Source organism: Peromyscus eremicus, chromosome 7 (assembly GCF_949786415.1).
Source record: "Peromyscus eremicus chromosome 7, PerEre_H2_v1, whole genome shotgun sequence".
Classification (NCBI taxonomy): domain Eukaryota; kingdom Metazoa; phylum Chordata; class Mammalia; order Rodentia; family Cricetidae; genus Peromyscus; species Peromyscus eremicus.
Window position 1 is genome coordinate 85787477 of NC_081422.1, and position 22742 is coordinate 85810218.

Consider the following 22742-nt stretch of genomic DNA (forward strand, 5'->3'; position numbering starts at 1 on the left):
TTGCTCACATATAAGATTTATTATTAAAAAGCTTTGATTGATAAACTAAAACCTCTAGGGCTGAGGTTTAGATATTAATAATCTAGCAATCTCATCATTATTACATTCAATTTCTATATGTGAAGAGTAATTTGAATATGCTATTCAACTCATGACAGAGAGATAACAATTCCATTGTGATATTCATATCCAGATAATAAGCTTAACTCATATAATCAAGCTTTAATTGCTTCCTTGTACTATGAAATTTGTTGGACGCAAGATATTTTATACTCAAAACAACAGTAAAATATGAAATGACAAAAAACATATTTTAACACTCACTTATCTTTTTTCAAAAAAATTTTATTGAAGACTTATGAGTCAAGTTACAAAAATACATAAACACTGATTCTAATTTCTAGAACCTCAAATTCTTTTAAGAAATTAAATGCCATTATGCAGTAACGTGATAATTACTGTTATTAAAGCAACATTTTGAACTATATTAAATATATTACATATTGAAACTACTTATGTAGATTTGAGTGTTATTGTTACCTTTTCTATGCAAAGGAAAATAAATACATTATTCTATTCCATATCCTAGGTATTTAATAAGATATGATAATTATATATAAGAAATTTGACTATGACTTGTGCTACAAATAATTGAAATCATCTGAAAATCTCAGTAGGACACTTGTTCATAAGAGTTTAGCTACTGATAAGATCTTCTGTGTTCCCCATAATTAGAGCTCAAAGGCTGTGAGTAACCTCTCGCCTGCACATGCTTCTTCGATTCCTCAGTTCGGAAAGCCAAGTTTCAATGACGATAAAGCCAGGCAAGTAGCCACGCAGATTTATGCCCCAGAACTCCTGCATTCTAGTTCAGTAAATGCCAACAATCCGTCCTACTAGGTCCAAGATAAAGTTTATAATAATTATTTTCCATATGTAAAATATGTATGCATAAACAGTGTAAAGTGAGAGAGGCTTCAAGCCATTTGGCAATACACTCAAACTGTGTCCCGTGGACAGCCTGAAAATCTACCTACTCACCACCTTCCCTCTGTGGTGGTATTGTGTTCCCCAAAATAATGTGCACCCTAATAAACTTATCTGGGGTTAGAGAACAGAACAGCCACTAGACAGACATAGAGGCCAGAAAATGGTGGCACTCACACCTTTAATCCTAGCATTCCAGAGACAGAAATCCATCTCGATCTCTGTGAGTTCAAGGCCACACTGGAAACAGCCAGGCATGGTGACACATGGCTTTAATCCCAGGAAGTGATGGCAGAAAGCAGAAAGGTATATAAGGCGTAAGGACCAGGAACTAGAGCCTGGTTAAACTTTTAGGCTTTTGAACAGCAGTTCTACTGAGATCTATTTGGATGAGGACTCAGAGGATTCCAGTCTGAGCAAACAGGATCAGCTGAGGAACTGGTGAGGTGAGGAAGCTGTGGCTTGTTCTGTCTCTCTGTTCTTCCAGCATTCACCCCCAATACCTGGCACCAGGTTTGATCTTATTAATAAGACCATTTAAGATTCGTGCTACATCCCTCTCCTGTTTTGCTGGAGAGAGCACACTAGTTACTCACTATTCTGATACACCTAGGAGGTGAAATAGAGAACTGATGATCACAGTCATTGTGTAAGGTGTCCTTAACCTTCTCCAGAGTAGATAGGGAGGAAAAACTCCTAAAAACCGAAAAGGGAAATTAACCTCCGACAATCATAGAAAAATTAGGTTGTTGATATTGAGGTAAAAGAATCGTAAGTATATAAAATACATAAATGCAAATATAAAACATATTTTACTCTTAACACATTTACTTTTGTTCCCCAGGGTGAAAATGTAAAACACTGAAAAAGTCAAAAATCTCTGGTAATTTATACAAAACTGATAGAAATGACAAAGTCAAAGAATATCATTTCTCAATTGAGTCATTAATATGATTGTTATCAGTTTAACAAAACAATTTAATTTGAGCTTCAAAGAACATTGTTTGTAATTTCATTTTTTTCTGCTTATACTTCACAATAGATAATTACAAGTGTAATCATTATTGGTCATTGGCCATTAATTTGTTTCAGTGTATGTACCTCAGTGGGCAGTAATTACTGTACTGCCTTCAATAAGATATCATTAACAAAATGAGAAGACTAGAGGAAATATGTTAATTACCGTAAGTGCTCTCTGGAATAAACAGTCTAACAATTAAAATAACACTTACTTTTTGTCAGACTACATTATGCTGTGCAAAACAGGGGAAAGAAAGAGAGAAAATGCTACATAATTTGATAAAAAGACATTTGAGAGAATTAATATTATTTTGTTTTAAATCCATATCTGCAACTCTAATGGCCCTAAGGTAAAAATGTATTCTTATAACAAACAACACTGTCTTAAAAGCTCATTGTTCACAATGAAGGGAAAGTTAGCTAAGTTCTGTACATTATAATTATGAGAAATATCTTAAAATTATGAAAATATTATCATTGTTTGGGACTATTTGTAAGATGACTTAAACAGATTTCCTTTAGCCTATACATAAATAGACTAGGGAGTGTTTTAAGTGTGCCCAAGTCAACACACTCACTTGAGCAAGTGCAGAGATCCAAACATGTCTTAAAGTAGATTTACAGGACATTTCTACGATCAAAACTGTGAAAACAATTCTCCCTAGCTTTTAATCTCCATTGTTCAGGATGATCACTCATAACATTCTAAACACATTAATTCTTCATAAACATTAGTGTCTTATCTCCAGAGATGCATATATATGTGTCCTGTAGCTGTTCATTTAGGGCTCTTCGGCAACTGGATTTGGTGCGCTCATCAGATCCAAACTCGGCAGCTGTTCCTGCTTCTCTTTTATTGACTTGAGCAAGGCATACCTCGTTTTATCATCATTCTTATGCCATCAAGCCTTTGCAACTTCTTACCACTGCTCTAGCAGAGCCCTTTACAACCCAGCTGCTGGTAGCCCCATACGAAGATTCTCCTTTCTGGAGAAGGCTTGCTGACAGGCATCTCTGATGACAAATTGCTTTCAGATCATCTACTCCATCACAACCTTCGAACCTCCCTGGATCTAAACCACTCAAGCTCAACTCTATTTGAATCTGGTGCTATAATCACTTACAGCATTATAAGATTAGATCTAAACAATCAATACATCTCACACTGTCCCATAGTTACATTGTTCCACTTAAGTCCTTCTTAGGTTCTCCAGTATGTGCACCTTAATCATATTTGCAAATATCATTGTCCAAAATGGTAACATTGGAAACATTGTCACAAATGACACTCTTAAGTTTCTATATACATTACACTCCAGTAGTTTTGTAATACTTAGAAATTTGAACAACTGCATGAATTCCCCTCCTCCTTTGAATTGTCAGAAGAATTTTTATCAATGGTTATACTTCACCCTGTAACTTCCAAAGCTAACAAATTATCAAGTGCTTCATAATGAAATTGGTATAGATGGAAGCATGAAGTAATTTGACATCTGACCTTTTCCTTCAATTCTTTGATTTCTAAATTCAACAACCACTCTTAAATTTAGAAGTTCCAATATCTATAACACTCAGATCTCTATGTAACACATATCAATGACTCTTTGTGCATACCTATAACCCATAAATCTAAAACCAGACTAAACTTATTACCATTTTGTAAGAATAATTAATTCTTCTACAAACACACACATCATCGAGACTCTGAGGGGAAAAAAAATCGTATTACAAAGCAAACTGTGTGGTACTTGCAAACATGTTTACTATGGCAAAGAATGCTAGACGCACAGCAAACACCTCCTCCTATAGGCAGTACGCATAGCTAAAATCGCGTTTCCCAATATCGTTGTAGACTGACATATAACACAGCTTCCTACCTCCTCCTTCTTTTTGGCTGGAGGTTGGATGTGCATGCCCTGCTGAGTGATGCCAAGTGACACGTGGGGCAGAGCAGCAATGCATACCCACCAGCCACTAGAAGCCCTCTGCTGAATGACAAATAGGCATTTGCTTTTTAACCAATATTCTTCTTGGTGATTGTTTCAGCAGTTATCGTATCATGACCAATATTATCTTTTAGAAAATCATTAAAAAAACTGTACATATCAAAATATCAACAGTAGCATCAATTTTTTGAATTTTATATTTTTCTTGCTTAAGTACATATGAATTTTGTAATAATAGCATTTTAAGAAAATGAAATTTTGTTAGTATTAAAAAAAAACTCATTGAATTCTAAAGATACCATTTCCAGTACAGAAAAGTTAATGCCTGTCTGTCATTGCTATTATACATTTGTGTAATGTGAGGGAAACACAGCATTCCACTGATGCTTCCTAAATTATGACATATTCTCATGTAAACAAATTCCTTAGAAAATAACATAAGCACAATATTTATTTAATTGCTTTGTAGAGATATTTTTGCCTTGGCTAATGTCATTTTAAACAGCCATAAATCCTAATCTTAACTAATACAGAGCAAAGGTTCTGTGCTATATCAGTTTCCACCCTTCAGATCCTGAGGAAATTTAAATAACCTCCTGTACTATCTTCCCAATGTCTCCATACTTGACTGGATCATCTTGACAAACATGTCAGACCTTATGAACTCTTTAGCTCTGAGAGTGACATTAGCTTGGTTTTTAAGCCTTCTGACATACCAGTCACAACTCTGTTAATGTGATTTACAGTTAAATTAAACATAAAACCATCATTATGAAGATAAAAGGATAAAGCCTCAAGCTACAAATACAGAGAAGATAGGCAACGTTGGGCAGAGAGCTCACTGCAGTCTCCCTCAGCCATCTCTTCTGGGATTGGGTGCACTGGAGACATCCCACCTAGAATTGGACACCCTGTTCAGCATTCCAGAGTGTTGATAGGATAGAAAAGCATGCTGAAAAGTGGTCATAGTTTTTAAGGAAGGAAATAGTGTCTTGTCTATTCTTCCCTTTGTGTCCGCTTTAGGACTTTATATTTTACAGTTCCTTATTCCATTCTCACCTTACAGATGTGGAAACCAAGACTGAGTTCAGGCCAGCGTCCTAAGGTTATAAGAAATAGAGGTATAACCCTTCCGCTAACACCACTGTAGCCCCTGTCAACGTAGTTTGCCACTGTGCTCTTCTCATCCATCCATGGAGTCCTTTCTAGGGAAATAAACAACTCCCTTAGCCTGATGCCTCCTGAGAACTCTTGCCTTACCACCCTCCCCATCCTTCTTCACTCCAGGTCAGTTTTCAGACATGACTAATGCCATCTATTTCTCTCTGAATATTTTTCTTCATTTATTATGTTACATTCTCCTTAGTCAAGTATTTTCATCCCTGTGAGACTGTCTTCATGCCATAAAATTATCTACCTTTGACCAGACAGTAATCCTCAGAGACAAAATATGGGCTATACCCACTCTTGTTTTCTTACAACTTTTCAAAAGTAAATATATGTTTGACTAAACAAATGACAGAAACTGTTCTATTTTAAAAATATATTAAATGAAATCAAATTCCCAATTTCTGAATGCCTCACTGAAGTAAGTGCAAGCTTCTGTTTCTGTTATATTTACTTCAATGTCTTCGATTTACTTACAGTATCATTTTTATTTTTTTCATTTTTATGTTATGCTTTTGGGTGTTTTGTCTGTGGGGGGGGGGGGGGCATGGTGTTCTCCACCACTTGTGTGCCTTGTGTTCACAGAGGCCAGAAGAGGGTTTTGAATTCCCTGGAACTGGAGTTATAGACAGTTGTAAACCACCATATGGGTGTTGGTAAGCAAATCCAGGTCCTTTGGAAAAGCAGCCAATGTTCTTAATTACTGAGCTATTTATCCAGCTCCTATAATATCTTTCTGGAATAATTTTGCCTAACCCAATAGTCAAAAGTTTTCATCATAGTCCATAACCATTACAGCACTGTGGCCCCCAATACTTTGCTTTATAAAGTTTTTTTTCTCCCTAGGAACACATGTAGAAATCTCCAGAGACAATCAGTCAAGGATTCTTCCAAAAATTATTTATTGAACATTGAAGATGTACCAGGAAAAATGAGTTTCAATGTTGAAAATGCCAAGGAAGGCTTCCTAGATCAGGAAAACTTTCATTTGAACATTGATAATGAAGTTTATTAAATAGTAAAAAAATAAAGGGCAGAGGGCCCAAGTACAGAATGGTTGTATACAAAGTCACAGAGATGAAGAACATCAAGTGTAGATGGGAGTATGAGGATGCCCTGCAGGAATGGAACATAAAAAGATGAGAGACCTGAGACTTAAAGAGATGGTGCTGAAGAACAGGAGGCAGCAGCAGGGTCTCCGCACGTTATGTTACTGCACAACCTTCAGCTTCCAAGAGTAATTATCAAGTTGCAAATGGCATATATGTGTATAATTATAGTATATCCTACTAATATGTATAGCTACTATGTGTCAATTGAATTTTGAAGGAACTCCCATGTAAATAAACATCATTATTGATCCTTCTAGCAGCCATTTACAGGAATAAAATGTACTTAAACACAGTGTTTGCAGGGAGTTTCCTTGAATGATTCAAGTTTTCTGTAAGCTATACATTATGGTGATATTTTATTTGTGCTGAAATGTGATTTTATTTGTATGTTAATAAATAAAGTTTGCCTGGAGATCAGAGGTCATAGAGAGCCAGGAACAGCAGTCAGGCAGTGGTAGCCCACTCCCTTAATCCAATCACATGGCAGGCAGTCTCTGTGTGGTCAAGGGCACAGTCAAGCGTAGTGAGACAAGCCTTTAATCCCAGTACCAACCAGAGAAACCTGGAGGTCTGTATAGACAGGCAGTGATGAGGAAGTCATGTGGTTGGGTTTAGAGCCAATGAGAAGGCAGAACAGAAAGGCAATAAAAACACAAGTCAGTCAGGAAGAAACACTCTCTGGGGAAGCAACAGCGGTGAGGTGGTAAGATAAGGTAGTCGTGACTCTCTGATCTCTTTGGCTATTTACCTCTGTATTTGGCTCTGTGTTTCTTATTTACTAAGACTGTTTAGAATTTCATCTACACGTGCAGAGATGACCAGCCACACTAGTGGAAGCCCATGAACTGTGGACTGGTGGCTGTGGAGCCCCCATGGGACTGGACTAGGCCCTCTGGATATGAAAGATGGTTGTTTGGCTCGAACTGTTTGGGGGGCACCCAGGCAGGGGGATTGAGATCTGTCCCTGGTCTATGGGCAGGCTTCTGGAACCCAGTGCCTGTTGTGTGACACCTTGCACAGCCTTAGTGAAGTGGGAAGGGGCTTGAACCTGCCTAGGCTCAGTGTGCTGGGCTCTGCTGACTCCCCATGAGAGACCTCAATTTTGGTGATGTGGAGATGCAGGATGGCTTGGGAAAGAGGACTGGGAGTGGGAGGAGGGAGGAGGGGGGATCTGTGGATAGTATGTGGAGTGAGTAGAAAATTTCTTAATAAAGAAAAATGAAAGAAAAAAAGAATTTCATCTACATTATATGAGAAAATTTTCTGCACTGTGGCTACACTAAGAAGATTATATAATGTGATATAGAATGTTACATTATCAATAGTATTGTCTCTATGAACATTATCACTAATAAGTATAAGAAGAAATATCTCATTTGAAAGATTGCATATTGGTGGGCTAGGGAAACAGCTCAGTGGTTAAATAATATATTGCTCTTCCAGAAGACCTGAGCTGGGTTGGTTCCCAGCACTCACCTAGGGTAGACTTTGTAAGCCTATAACTCCAGCTTCAGTGATGTGACACCCTGTTGTGGCCTCTGTGGGTACCTGCACCCAAGTATGCATTCCCATACACACACGTGCACATGCACACACACACACACACACACACACACACACGTATGTGTGTGTGTGTGTGTATGTGTGTGGTCAGCCTTGAAATCATGTACATACAAGCAACACTATACAGACTTAGGTGGTTGGATTTCTATGTGTATGTGCATATATATATATATATATATATATATATATATATATATATATAATTTAAAAACAAAATAAAGCCCCATCCACTATGTCAATCTGAAATCACTTGGAGTTCAAATCTGGAGTCTGAACCAGAACATAAGGTAGAAATGTCCAAATTCAGTTTAACAACTTTTCATACTGTCAACAATCACAATCAGTGCTGGGCTCTAAGAACAAATGGAGTCAGACAAAAAAATAAAAAAAATAAAAATAAAAATTTAGTTTAAAGACCACCAGAAGCAGTCTTATCCCTGTCCACCTACCTGCCTATAGACAGCCCACTCAATAAGTTGACCTAGGACTGTAAGGAATCAAAACCAGAACTCTAGGAAGAAACTCCCAGAACCACACCACCATCTTACCCAACTCATAACCACCCTCCTACTGCTGGATCAGAAGACCACATGGGTCCTATTCTGGAACCCTGTATAGAAACACTCAGAGACAGTACACTCCCTTATCTGCTCAGCTATCAGAACCCCACCCACCACCCCGACATAGGACCACTTGGAGTCTAAAGCCAGAAGCCCAGAGAAGTCCCATGGCTGAAAGCCAAGCATCCATCAGCTGGTTTGACAAGTTGAGTTCACAGCAAAGATTCAAGCATCTACTCAACAAATGTAAGACCAGATATTCATACCAAGAAGCACAGTAAATGTCCTAAATTTAGATACTTTGTCACATCATGAAACAAAGACAAACAAATAAAAAACAATAGCAATAAAACATGAAAAAAACTGACCATATATCTCCTCTAGAAACTAGCATCCTAGGAGCTGTGGATTGTAGTCTAGTTATCATTTGCTTTACATCTAGTATCCACTTAGGAGTGAGTACATATCATGTTTGTCTTTCTGAGTCTGGGTTACCTCACTCAGGATGATATTTTCTAGTTCCATCTATTTGCCTGCAAACCTCATGATGTCATTGTTTTGTACTGCTGAATAGTACTCCATTGTGTAAATGTACCACATTTTCTTTAACCATTCTTCAGTTAAGGGGCATCTAGGTTGTTTCCAGGTTCTGGCTATCATGAATAATGCTGCTAGGAATATAGCTGAGCAAGTGTCCTTTTGGTATGATTGAGTATTCCTTGAGTATATGCCCAAGAGTGATATAGCTGAGTCTTGACAGATTGATTCTCAATTTTCTGAGAAATTGCCATACTAATTTCCAAAGTGGCTGCACAAGTTTGCATTCCCACCAACAGTGAAGGAGTGTTCCCCTTGCTCTACATCCTCTCCAACATAAGCTTTCTTCAGTGGTTTTGGTCTTAGCCATTCTGACAGGTGTAAATGGTAGCTCAGTCATTTTAATTTGCATTTCCCTGATGACTAAGGATGTTGAGCAATGTCTTTTGGCCATTTGAGGTTCTTCTGTTGGGAATTCTCTATTTAGCTCTGTAACCCATTTTTTAATTGGATTGTTTGATATTTTGCTAGTTTCTTGAGTTCTTTATATATTTTGGAGACTAGCCCTCTGTCAAATGTGGGGTTGGTGAAGATCTTTCCATTCTGTAGACTGTTGTTTTATCTTATTTACTAATTTACTTGCCTTACAGAAGCTTCTCAGTTTTAAGGGGTCCCATTTATTAATTGTTGCTCTCAGTGTCTGTGCTACTGGTGTTATATTTAAGAAGTGGTCTCCTGTGCCAATGTGTTCAAGGCTACTTCCTACTTTCTCTTCTATCGGGTTCAGTGTAACTGGATTTATGTTGAAGTCTTTGATCCACTTGGACTTGAGTTTTGTGCATGGCAATTGATATGGATCTATTTGCAATCTTCTACATGTTGACATCCAGTTATGCCAGCACTATTTGTTGAAGATGTTTTCTTCTTTCCATTGTACAGCTTTGGCTTCTTTGTCAAAAATCAGGTGTTCATAGTTGTGTGAATTAATTTCAGGGTCTTCAATTTGATTCCATTGGTCTACATGTTAGTTTTTAAGCCAATACCAAGCCGTTTTTATTACTATAGCTACAGCTCCAGAGAAGCTAGGTAACAAGGAGGACCCTAAGAAGGATGCATGGATCTCCATGGGAAGAGGAAATAGATGAGATCTCCTGAGTAAACTGGTGGTCAGAGGAGGACAATAGAGGGTAGGGGATAAGAATATATGGGAATGGGATGGTTGAGCTGGTACAGGGATGGAGTAGAAGAGCAATGATAGAGATATCTTGATAGAGGGAGACATCATAGGGATAAGAGGAAACCTGGTGCTAGGGAAGTTCCCAGGAATCCACAAGGATGACCCCAGCTTAGACTACTAGCAATAGTGGAGAGGGTACCTGAGCTGGTCTACCCCAGTAATCAGATTGGTGAATACCCTAACTGTCATCATAGAGCCTTCATCTAGTAACTGATAGAAGCAAATGCAGAGATCCAGAGCCAAGCACCAGGGCAAGATCCAGAAGTCCAGAAGAAGAGAGGAAAGAGGGATTCTCTGAGCAAGGGGCATCAAGATTATGATGGGGAAAATTACAGATAGAACTGAACCAAGTTAGTGGGAATTCATGAACTTCAGACCAACAGCTATGGAGCCTGCATGGGACTGGAACAGGCCCTCTACATAAATAAGACAGTTATATAGCTTGGCCTGTTTAAGGGGCCCCTGGCAGTTGAAATAGGGTTTATTCCTGGTACAGGAACTGGCTTTTTGGAGCCTATGGTGGGATACCTTGCACAGCCTTGATGCAGGGGGAAGGACTTGGACCTGCCTTAACTTAATATACCAGGCTTTGCTGACTCCAATAGGAGGCCTTACCTTTTTAGAGGAGAGGATGGAGAGGGGCATGGAGTGATAAAGCTGGCATGGGAACTGGAGGAGAGATGAGAGGTATCATGTGATTGGTATGAAAAATGAATAAAAAATTCTTAATAAAAAATAAAAGAAGAAACTAGCATCCCCACCACAATACTCCATGAGATAAGAAAATTAGCTGATACACAAGACAAGAACTTCAAAATAGCAATTATAAATATATTCAAAGAGATAAAGGGAGATATGAATAAATGCATGAATGAAGACCATGAAAATACAGTTGGATGAAAAATGAAAACAACTCAAGATATGAAAACAGAATTTAATTTTTGAAAAAGTCTAAAGAAAAACCAAACAAATAAAACTCAACTTGAAAAACTCGGGAAATTAAAGAGCTCAAAGGAATGGCTCACCAACAGGTTGGACAAAGTGGAAGAGAAAATAACAGGTCCCAAAGACAAGGTAGAAGAAATGAATCAGTCAAAGAAAATGTTAAATCATTAAAAAAAAGGAACAAAGCATCTAGGAAATCTGGGACACAATGAAAAGATCAAACAGATGAATAATATGTGTAGAAGAAGAAGAAATCCAAGTGAAGGGCAATGAAAATATTTTTAACAAAATCACAGAAGAAAATTTCCCAAATCTAAAGAAAGACATGCCTATTAAAGTACAAGAGAAATACATACAGGCCCAGAAAATACAATCCCCATGTCACATAACAGTCAAAACACTAATGTAAAGAACAAAGAAAGGATATTGAAGCTGCAAGAGGCCAAGTCAAATAGAAAGGCAGGCCTATTAGAAAAACACCCAACTTTATATTGGAGACTTGAAAGCCAGGAGACCCTGGATTGATGTTCTACAGGTTCTGAAAGACCACAGATGCCAGCTCAGACTACTGTACCCAGGAAAACTATCAGTCATAATCAAAGGAAAATGGAAAAAAGTTTCATGATGAAAACAGATTTAAGGAATTTAATGGTCTTCTGAACCACCTCTACAGAGCACACTTGAAAGAATGCTTCAAGCTGAAGGAAAGATTAAACCCAAGAGGAAACAAGGAATAAATAATCTCAGAACAAAAAGCTAGCCCATTCCCTAGGGTGAGATACCTTGTTCAGCCTTGATGCAGTGGGGAGGGGCTAAACTCTGCCTCAATTTGGTATGCCAGACTTTGTTGACTACCCAAGGGAGGCCTTACTCCCTCTGAGGAGTGGATGGGGGTGTGGGATGGGGGAGAGGTAGAGGGGAGAGGGAGAAGGGAAAGGAGGGGGAACTGTGGATAATATGTAAAATGAAAAAAATTAATAAAATAAATAAATAATCCCAGAACAGTTAGTCAAAAAAGGTCGAATAAAACAATGCCACCACCACAACAACAAAATAAATGGAATTAATAAATAAACATTATTCAATAATAATTCTAAATATTAATTGTCTTGATTCCATCCAAGAAAAAGTCACAATTGATGAAATTGTATAGAATCCATCTTTCTCTGCCTCCAAGAAACAAGTCACCATAAATGATATATACCACCTAAGTGTAAAAGGATAAGAAAAGATATTCTACCAGGTGGTAGTGGTATATGCCTTTAATTTGAGCACTCAGGAGGCAGAGGCAAGAGCATCTCTGAGTTCAGAGCCTGGTCTACAGAGTGAGTTCCAGGACAGCCAGGGATACACAGAGAAACCCTGTCTTGAAGAAAAAAAAAAGAAAGAAGAAAGAAAAAAGGTATTCTAAGCAAATGGAACAAAGAACTAAGCAAGTATAGGTATTTTAAATACCTTACAAAATAGATTTCAAACCAAAATAATCAGAAGACAGGCAGTGGAGGGAGAGACATTTTATACTCATTAAAGGAAAAATCCCCCAAGAGAATTTTTACAATTCTAAACATTTATGCTCCAACTATAGGGACAGGCAGTTTCATAAAACAAACAATACCACCACTACCACCACAACAACAAAATAAATGGAATTAATAAATAAACATTATTCAATAATAATTCTAAATATTAATTGTCTTGATTCCCTCCAAGAATCTAAACCTAAGATTTACTTAAGATTGACCCTGACACAGTGGTGGAGGGTGGCTGCAATACTCCAGTTTCATCAATAGAAACATCATCCAGACAAAAACCAAACAGAAACCTGGGAGCTAAATAATGTTATAAATCAAATGAATCTAATAGATAGCTACAGAAAATCCCACCCAAGCACTAAAAATATACTTTCTTTTCAGCAGCCCATGGAACTTTCTCCCAAATCGACCATATATCAAGACACAAAATAAGCCTCAACAAATTTAGGAAAATAGCATATCTGCACGTTTTCTGATGACAAAAGAATAAAACTACATATAAACTGCAACAGAAATGGCAGAAAGTGTACCAAATCATGAAAGCTAAACAACACATTACTGAATAAAATATGTGTCAAGGGAAAAAGTAAGAAAGGAATTTAAAAATTCTGAGAATTAAATTAAAATGAAGACACAACATATTTATATAAAGAATGTGATGAAGGCAGTAGCAAGAGAGGACTCTATAATGTTAAGCACCTTCATCAAAAACAACAACACACAAAATTAGTACATGGAAGAGACAATAAAATTCAATGCTGAAATTAATAAACCAGGAAGAAAAATACAATACAAAGAATCAATGAAAGCAAGAATTGGTTCTTTGAAAAGATTAACTAGATTTACACAGAAATTAATCAAAAGAAAGAGTTTCAAGTTTCAAATCAATAAGACCATAGATGAAAAGAAACATTATAATAGATACTGAGTAAATTCAGAAAATCATACAGACACACTTTAAAAAAACTATGCTAAAGTGAAAAATCTAAAAGAAATGGATCAATTACTTGATGTGTATGGCCTACCAAACTAAAATCAAGACGAAATAAATAATTTAAACCAACCTATAACAACCAATGAGATAAAGGTAGTAATTTTTAAAATCTCTCAACTAAAAATAAGTTCATCCAGGTCCAGATGAATTCGGCATAGATTCTTCCAGATCTTCAAAGAACTAACATCAATATTCCTCAAATCATCCAATAAAAAAGAAAAGGGAGAAACATTTCCAAACTTTTTTATAAAGCCAGGATTACCCTGATTCCAAAACCAAACATCCAACAACAAAAAATTATCAGCCAAGTCTCTCCCATGACTAAATGTTATGATCTAATTCATAAACCATAGGATCACATTTCTTTCAGACTTGAGAGATGTTAAACAACTCAAAGCATTTCATAACTAGATATAAAATTATTTCAAAATATAATATTTTCTATCTGGGCATAGTGGTGCACAAATTTAATCCTAGCATTTGAGAGACAAAGGCAGACACATTTCTATCAGTTCCAGGACAACCTACATAGAGTCTCAGTGCTGTGTAGTAATCCTTCTGTATACTGTGAATATGTATTACTCTCATTGGTTAATAAAGAACTGAATGGCTGAGAGCCAGGAAGGAAGTATAGGCAGGACAACCAAACTAAGGATGCTGGGATGAAGAAGGATGGAGTCAGAGGCATCACCAGCAGATGCAGGTAGAAGCAAAATGAGCATGCTGTACTGAGAAAAGGTACCAAGATACATGACAGAGTGTAGATAAGAAATACAAGTTAATTTAAATGTAAGAGATAGTTAGTAACAAGCCTGAGCTATTGACCAAGCATTTGTAATTAATATAAGCCTCAATGTGTTTATTTGGGAGCTGCTGGTGGGATGGAAATTTCCACCTACATTCCAGAGTGACAGAGTGCAACTTTGTCTCAAATAATATAAATAAATAAATGCTATTCACCTTTTTATTGTTTGAAATTTTAATGTATTGCGTATAGTGTGTTTTCACCAAATCCATCCTTCAATCTTCCCCTCCAATTCCTTCCCAATTGCCACCATCTCCAATTTTCACTTCCAACTTCATGTGCTTTCTTTTTAAACCCACTTAGTCCACTTGGTAGTGCTTACATGCACATGAGTGTAGGGAACACCAACTAGATCATGGATAGCTTCTCAGGAGCCACATCCCTAAAGAAAACTAACTCCCTTACCCAATGGCCACCAACTGCCAATAGCACCTCAGGAAAGATGGAGCTTCCTGAGATCCTTCTTCCTCATTCTGGCATTTTAGCTAGCTTGAGCTTACACAGGTTTTTCACACATAATTACAATCACTGTGCAACAGCCCTATCATGTCCAGAAAACAGTTTCACTATGTTCATTCATTAGCTCTGGCTCTGACAGTCTTTCTGTCCTGGTTTCTATTATGACCTCTCAGCCTTGAAGGAGGGAAGGAGCAATATAGACATTCCATTTGGAAATGAATATTCTCCGGTCTGTAAATCTCAGCATGTTGACCATTGTGGGTCTCTGTATTCATCACCATCTACTGCAAAAAAGATGACATAATGAGGATTGAGTGCTGCATTAGTCTATGGGTATAAAGATAAGTACTTATCAGGCAGTTTAATGCTGCTCCCATTTAACAAAATCTTAGCAGTAGGCTCTCCACTAATGCCTATGACCTACCCAGCCATGAGTTCTTGGCCCAGCGTCTTAGTCAATGTTCTGTTGTTGTGAAGAGACACCATGACCACAGCAACTTTTTTTTTTCAAGACAGAGTTTCTCTGGGTAATAGTCCTAGCTGTCATGGAACTCTCTTTGTAGACCAGGCTGGCCTCAAGCTCACAGAGATCTGCCTGACTCTGCTTGTCAAGTGCTGGGATTAAAGACATGTACCACCATCGCCTGGCAACCATAGCAACTCTCACTAAAGAAACCAAAAACAAAAAACAACAACATTTAATTGGGACTGGCTTATAGTTTCGGAGGTTTGTAATCCATTATCATCATGGTGGGAAGCATGGTAGCATGCAGGCAGACATGGTGCTAGAGAGGCAGTTTAGAATTCTACATCTGGATCAGAAGGAAGCAGAAAGAGAGAGCAACTAGATAGACTTAGTTTGGGCATTTGAAATCCCAAAGCCTACCAATGACACACTTCCTCCAACAAAGCCAAACCTATTCTAACAAGGTCACACCTCCTAATCCCTATCAAGTACTGCTATTCCCTAGTGCTCAAGTATTCAAATATGTGAGTCTGTCGGGGCCATTCCTATTCAAACCACCACATCCAGTTAATGGTACCAGGCATAAATAACTGCCTAAGACATCAATTGTGCTGTTTATAATATTTCCCAAAATCATGTTGTACCTCAGTGCACAAAGTCATTTGCCATGGGATTCCAGACAGATATCCTTTGCAAGTAATCAATATTGTTAATGTGGACATCTGGACATCACTATAAAAAATGGTTATCACAGTGACCTGAATGGGAACCTTTTGTTGGAGATGTGGATGAAGGAACACAGAAACTAGTTCAGGCTACATCTAAATACCTTATACAAGCTATCAGTGCAATGAAAACTGGTGATGTTCCTAAAGAGAGCTGGGGAACATTGTTCAGAAACATGCCCAATGGAATAGATTTTCAGTGGTTCAAAGCTATGTGGGCATGGAATCTATGAGCTTTTCCACACAGCCCTCAACACACCGTACACTTCCAGAAGTAAAGGAGTTTCTGTGATGAAGTTGTGCCACATGGTTACAATTGAGCCAGTGATTTGTGAAGGTGGATGGCAGAATGAAACTGGACAGAAGGTTGGACTCTGGGGACAGGAGACTGAAAGCTATCTGCTCAGTTTGAGCACACCCTGCTGGTCATGGATAGACCTCACCCAGAAGCTCAGCTGTTGGAGGCCTCATTCCATGTCTCAGTTTTCATTTCTCCCAAGATGCCACATCTCAATACCTTCTTGCTGTACTGTGCTTTTTATTGAAAGTACAAAAAGAAAGGGCTCTTTTAATCATTTGTTTTGTTTTGACTGTGGCTATGAAAAGACTACAACATATGGTGTGTGTCTTCAAGAGGTTTTGTTTGTTTGTTTGTTTGTTTGTTTGTTTGTTTTTGGTTTGGGGTTGGGGTTGGGGGGTTGTTTCTGTTTTCTTTTCTTTTTTTTTTTTTTTTGGTTCTAAAAAAGCTAAGAAAAGTAAAAGCAATGTTACTCAATTCTTTTCGATCCCCAGCCTCGCACCCTCAGTTCTCTGTACCTGTGTTTTATTATTTGCTCCTTGAGCACTTTTAAATAAAACTGCTTCTGATATCTTTTTATCACTGCTACAAACCTTTGATCAAGGGCCAGATGCCATCCAGAAGAACATTGAAGATGAAAAATCTTGAAACCTTAGCAACACATGTTGATCCAGGCCTTTTGTTACATAGAAATATGTGTGAAAATGCATATGCATACATTTTAAATTCTGCATATGTAATTACTGAACATTGTGTGACCTTTGGTTTGAGTTTATTCTGCTTTGATAGGTTGTCTGCTGTCATAAAGGGATCAGTAATTTGTGTGATATAATTCCCAGCTGGGAACTGGCCTCCTCCCACCCCCATGCTAATAATTTACCCTTGTATGTGTGTAGAGAAGTGCTCATTCTGAGAAACTTCTCTCCAGTATAGACTGTGTATCAGTGAATGAATGCTAAGAATCCCTTTGGGAAGAGGTTATCAGACTATTTAAGATCTGGTGTGTGGTAAAAATAGCTATGCTTCAGGTGGTGGCTAGCTGCTACCGAGAATAACTTCATAATACAGTGCTATTTTAGATCTCTATTTGGTCAGAAATATGAGGGACAAAACCCCCTTTCCTTCCCTCTTTTATTCTACGGGTACCTTTCCAGAGTAAAAAGTTGCAGTTTCCTGTGACAGATGATGGGGAAAGAGTTCCAAAAGGTCTCCAGATGTGAGCACAGTCATGAGTGGCATGAAAGTTTATAACATTTAGTGCACTAACAGTAGTTAAAAAGGAACTTGTTGAATCCTGTAAATGTGCAGTGAAGACGCTGTTGTCCTTGGTGTAATGTAAATGCACCTTACCTCTACATAGCTGAGAGCATCATCAAAAAGTGATCCTAGTGCCCAGATTATGTGCTTCTCAGCAGTTGTCCAAATAGGAGCATATGCAGTGGAGATCGTAAAGTTGTCATAAGACTATCTTGATAACTGGGTATCTGATGACTTTCTTGTAATATAATTTGATACCATTGAAACATACTTCCCTCAAACATTGCTTTAAAGGAATAATGATAATGTTTACCTGACTTTTTCTAATGATTTAGTAAAGTGTCTAAATCTGGTGTAGACTTCTTGATAACTATGTTTTATAAAGTTTTTATAAAACTGTAGTGTGCTTGGCGGTGGTGGTGCACAACTTTAATCCCAGCACTTGGGGGGCAGAGGCAAGCAGATCTCTGTGAGTTCAAGGCAAGCCTGGTCTACAGAGTGAGTTCCAGGACAGCCAGGGCTAAATAGAGAAACCCTGTCTTGAAAAAAATAAAAAGAAAATAAAATCTGTAGTGTTTCTGAATGGAATGCCTTGTAATAAGAATGTTAATATGATGTGTAAAGGTCTATACTGTGTAAAGATTAAAACTACGAATGATTTAAAGTGTTTCACATACTGAGCTCTGAATCCCTTCATTTCTGTATTGATGCAAAGACTTCTCCCACAAGCTCTCATTATCTTTCTTCATTCTACCATTTCCAGCCAAATCCAATATTTTCTTTCAGAAAACAATTCCATGCCACAAAAAAAAGCAGGAGCACAATTTTATATTTTAATTTTTTAACCCTTTATACAAATTTTCTTGTTCAGCTACCCATGCTGATTTTAATCTAAAATTAATATCACTTCAAAGCCCCCCTCTCTAACACCTCCCAAAAGAAAAATGGAATAAACGGTCCAAATACCCCAAGAGAAATCTTTCCCACTTTAATCCGTATAAACGGCAAGCAGGAGTGTACATCATTTGCTAGACAGAGGCTCCACAGCCTGTGAACTATGTGTCAGAGCCTCGTCCTGTTGCTAGTGGCAGAGAAAATCAGGTTTTGTGTTTATGTAACACCTTTGTTTTGTGGCACTTGCAGAATAGTATGTGTCTTGCATCACTAATCTCCAAACATCCTCATGGTTGTGAGACTAAATTGAAATGAGGGGTTGTATTTTAACCTGAAAGGTGGAGTGAGGGAAAAAAAAATGAAAAGCAAAGATGCTGAACACAGCATATCTTGTTGAGAGCGTATGGAAATGTTACGGGTCCAGACACTCATTCCCTGTCACATTAAATGCACCATTCTCCAGAAGTGAATCTTCCTTTCAATCTAGGAGAGCCATGACTGAAAGCTGAAAGGAAGCTGCAGTGACTAAGCATCCGAGTGGAACCTCAGGGCCTCTGTATTTCCCTTTTAATCCTGTTCCTAATTTGTGATGTGACCCCAAGAAACCCTTTGCCCTCCTTAAGCTTCAATTGTTTTACTTACAAAATAGTGTTATGTCAGCCATATTTCTCAGCACCCTTCCTCTGGCTCCCAACACCCAGTCTTTTGTAGTGTCTTTTAATTAATTTGTTCATCTAGTCAACAAATATATATTGAACATCTTCTGTGTTTAAGGCACTGGCCCAGACACTTGGACTTCTAAAAAAAATTAAGACATTTCCTTAAATTTTAAAAATAGAAGCAGGATCACTTACAGGTATAAAAATAACGTCATTGTAAACCATTATATGTTAAATGTCACAGAATGTTGTAAATTAGATACTAAATGAATTCTGAGGATTCACTTCTGGCATGTTGGATTGACAGAATATTCTCTATAGAGTAAAAGAAGTAACAATAGAATTTATAAATTATGATAACAAAAGAAAAGTGATTACAGTGAAACATAACATTGTTTTAGTTTTTTAGTTGTAACTGAAGAGATAATAGGATGGTTCAAATCAATGGTGTCCAGGACAGTTTGTGAATGGTTAAGCTATTTTCATAGTTTAATAGCTAGAAAAATTTCAAAACAGGAAGAGTGGTGTAAACATGAGCATTGAACAGGAACCATTAAGAAATATTAAGAGGTCAAAAGATTAAAAGCCATAATGAAAAGACAGCACATCTTCCATAAGATATGGGACAGACAGCCTGAAGGAGTCCAAGAAATTATAATTAGAAAAGTTGTTGACTTAAAATATTCACATGTGATGGTTGATCTGCAGTTGAATTTAACTGAGAGTGAAACTTAACAAAGCTGAAATTATTCTAAAATCTGAGCCCATTATTTGTTGTGCCCAGCCAAAAGACGCTGGTGATAAGGGAGAGATAAGAATTCTGACCACCACCCAAAGTGGACAAAATGTTGAGACATAAAAGTCAACAGAGCAAGAATAAGGTAAAGGGAAGAATAAGCAGAAAGTTTCAATAACTTGGAGGAAGTAATATAGGAGGCTGAAGATGTTCAAGATTTTAGAGTCTAATTACATTAATTCTTTACTTAGGAATCTCTTAACCTACTTTAGAAGGAAGTAGTTCTCGCTGACCCAGAAGCCACAGCACATACCACTCTCCACAGCTCAGACTCTGACAGTTCTCTACTCCACATTCAATAGACTCCTTTTCCTTAAAGCTGATGTTGAACTAGTTTATCCATGTTTCATGAACATGAAACAGCAGTTGGAAAATAAACTTATTTACTGATTCTGAGTGCAACTAGTGCAGAAAGAATTATCCTGCTTTTCCATTATGAAGTACGCCTTCCACTTGACTGAGAAATAAAAATTGTTATTCACTAATGTAGTTACTTTGAATTCTCCTTGCGGATCCATATTTATGAAAAACTGGTATAACTCATAGCATTTTGCAATAATAAGACATTTTGAATATTTTTAAATAGTACATGATAAACTAACGAGCTAGAAATGAGAGATGCTTTCTTTCAATTTGTTCTTCATTTTGTTTTTCACCTTTGACCTAGTTTTTCTTTCTTCTTTTTTTTTTCTTTCTTCTTTTGATAACTGGGTTGCCTTTGATCAAGAGGAGTGAATGATCAATGATCAGAATGCAAGTCTTACTTCAAAGATCACAACCATTTCATGATGTCTAGTCTGATGAGTTTTCCGATCTTACTATAGTCCACAGTTATACACTGTGTAGAACTGTATGTAACTGTATGTTCTCCTGTTTAAAAAAAAAAAGATAGATAGAAAACAATCTACCTCAAATACGCTATCTGTCTCTGTTAAAGTTTCTATAGGTTATGAAAACACAAGTGTGATGGTGACCAGTGTGCTCTAAGGGCCATTTATAGTGACAGGACTTTGCATTTCAGGCTTTTATGTGAACTGATTTCTCAACTAAGGCAATGTATTTTTCTCAACATTCTAACACATAGTTATGCGTTCATAAATAATTCTTTATTACTTCTGAACCTTCTGGCTGAGATGAAGTGTAGTATAAGCATGGTTTATTTTTCTTAAATTTTTTACATTTTGCTGCTGAAACTGTTACAATTTTCTCTTTATTTATATTAATTTTTAATGCTACATTTTCTTCTGCCAGATTCTGAGTATATCACAGAAAAAAATAGCTCTTATACAATCTACTGGTAATTTGTAAACATGTTCAATAAACAGCTCCCTTAAAACAATACTACCTAATAGCATAACATGCCTCCTCTATAACAAGTAAATAATATAAGCCCTGATTCATAACACTGTTAGAACTTATTTTGTATATTTTATTTAATTTGACCTTCACAGCATCGTAGTAAAGTGGGTCACTAAATACTTTTGTTATCTCTACTCTCAGATGAGAAAAGAACTCAGTTAAATCAACTACTTGCTCACATTCATATTCATAATAAACATTTAAAACTAGACTTCTGGTATTTGGGACATATCATGTCATATGATTGCTTGATCAATAATGAACACTAATGAGAGAGCTTTAATAATGTTTCTCTCTGAAAAAAAAAGCATTTATATTCAATTCAATATAATATGAAAAACAAAGGAGGTATAGGATGTCATTTACAGACAACATGATCACCTGCATCCAAAAGTCAAATGACTCTAGAGAAACCATCAGAAGAAATAGGTTGGGCCACCCCAAGGCCCAGCTGTGGGCCTGGGTGGTAGCTGAGCTGGTTAGTCTGGGCCACTGGGGCCACTATCCTCAGGCCAGGAGGCAGAGCCAGCTCCCCTACACCCATGCCACCCTAACTTCTACTCTATCTAGGACCTGTTGGAGCTCATGAAGGGACTGGTCCTGTAGAATGATACCCTCAGGACCTCCATGACTCAGGGTGGCCACGGGATATCTGAGAGGATTTTCGGTGAGGATCCAGTGATGATGGTGTACCAGAAACCAGAGGCCTTGAACCAGACCAATGACTCACTGCAATAAACATTTGCAAGTAAAGCTGATTGGACAAAAGGATACACCATGTGACACATTGCCAATGCCACCAGGATGAATGACGAGGTGTTTGTTGGAAAGGTAGAAAAGATGGAGAAGCGAAAGGGTTTTTTTGGTTTTGTTTTGTGAATTTTTTTATTCGTGTTTTTGTTTGCTTGCTTGCTTGCTTTGTTTTGGTTTGGTTTGATTTTTTTAAATTTTCTTTTTGGGGTGCTACAGGAGTGAGGGGAGGATATAGGGGATTGAGAGATGAGTGGAATTGGGGTGCATGATGTGAAATTCCTGGAGAATCAATAATGAAATTATGTTTTAAAAAGAAGGAAATGGTGTTATCAAAAAGCTAAACATAAAATGAGACAGATTCACATATGGAGCCTGTAATGATTCTTTTTCTGTCCTGCCACCCAGCTCCCAAATAATGACATGGAGAATTGTTATTAATTATGAAAACTCAGCCTTGAGTTTAGGCTTGTCTCAACTATTTTTTTTTTCCGGGACAGGGTTTCTCTGTGTAGTTTTGGTGCCTGTCCTGAATCTCGCTCTGTAGACCAGGCTGGCCTCAAACTCACAGAGATATGCCTGGCTTTGCCTCCCGAGTGCTGGGATTAAAGGTGTGCTCCACCACTGCCCAGCTTCAACTAGTTCTTATAACTTAATTTAACCCATGTTTTTTT

At 37.5% G+C, this 22742-nt stretch overlaps 1 pseudogene; it reads left to right on the top strand.

Annotated features, from left to right (window-relative positions):
• The first annotated feature begins 15960 nt into the window (after positions 1-15960).
• Positions 15961-22742, top strand: part of LOC131915668 (methionine aminopeptidase 1-like) — a 50039-nt pseudogene continuing 43257 nt past the window's right edge.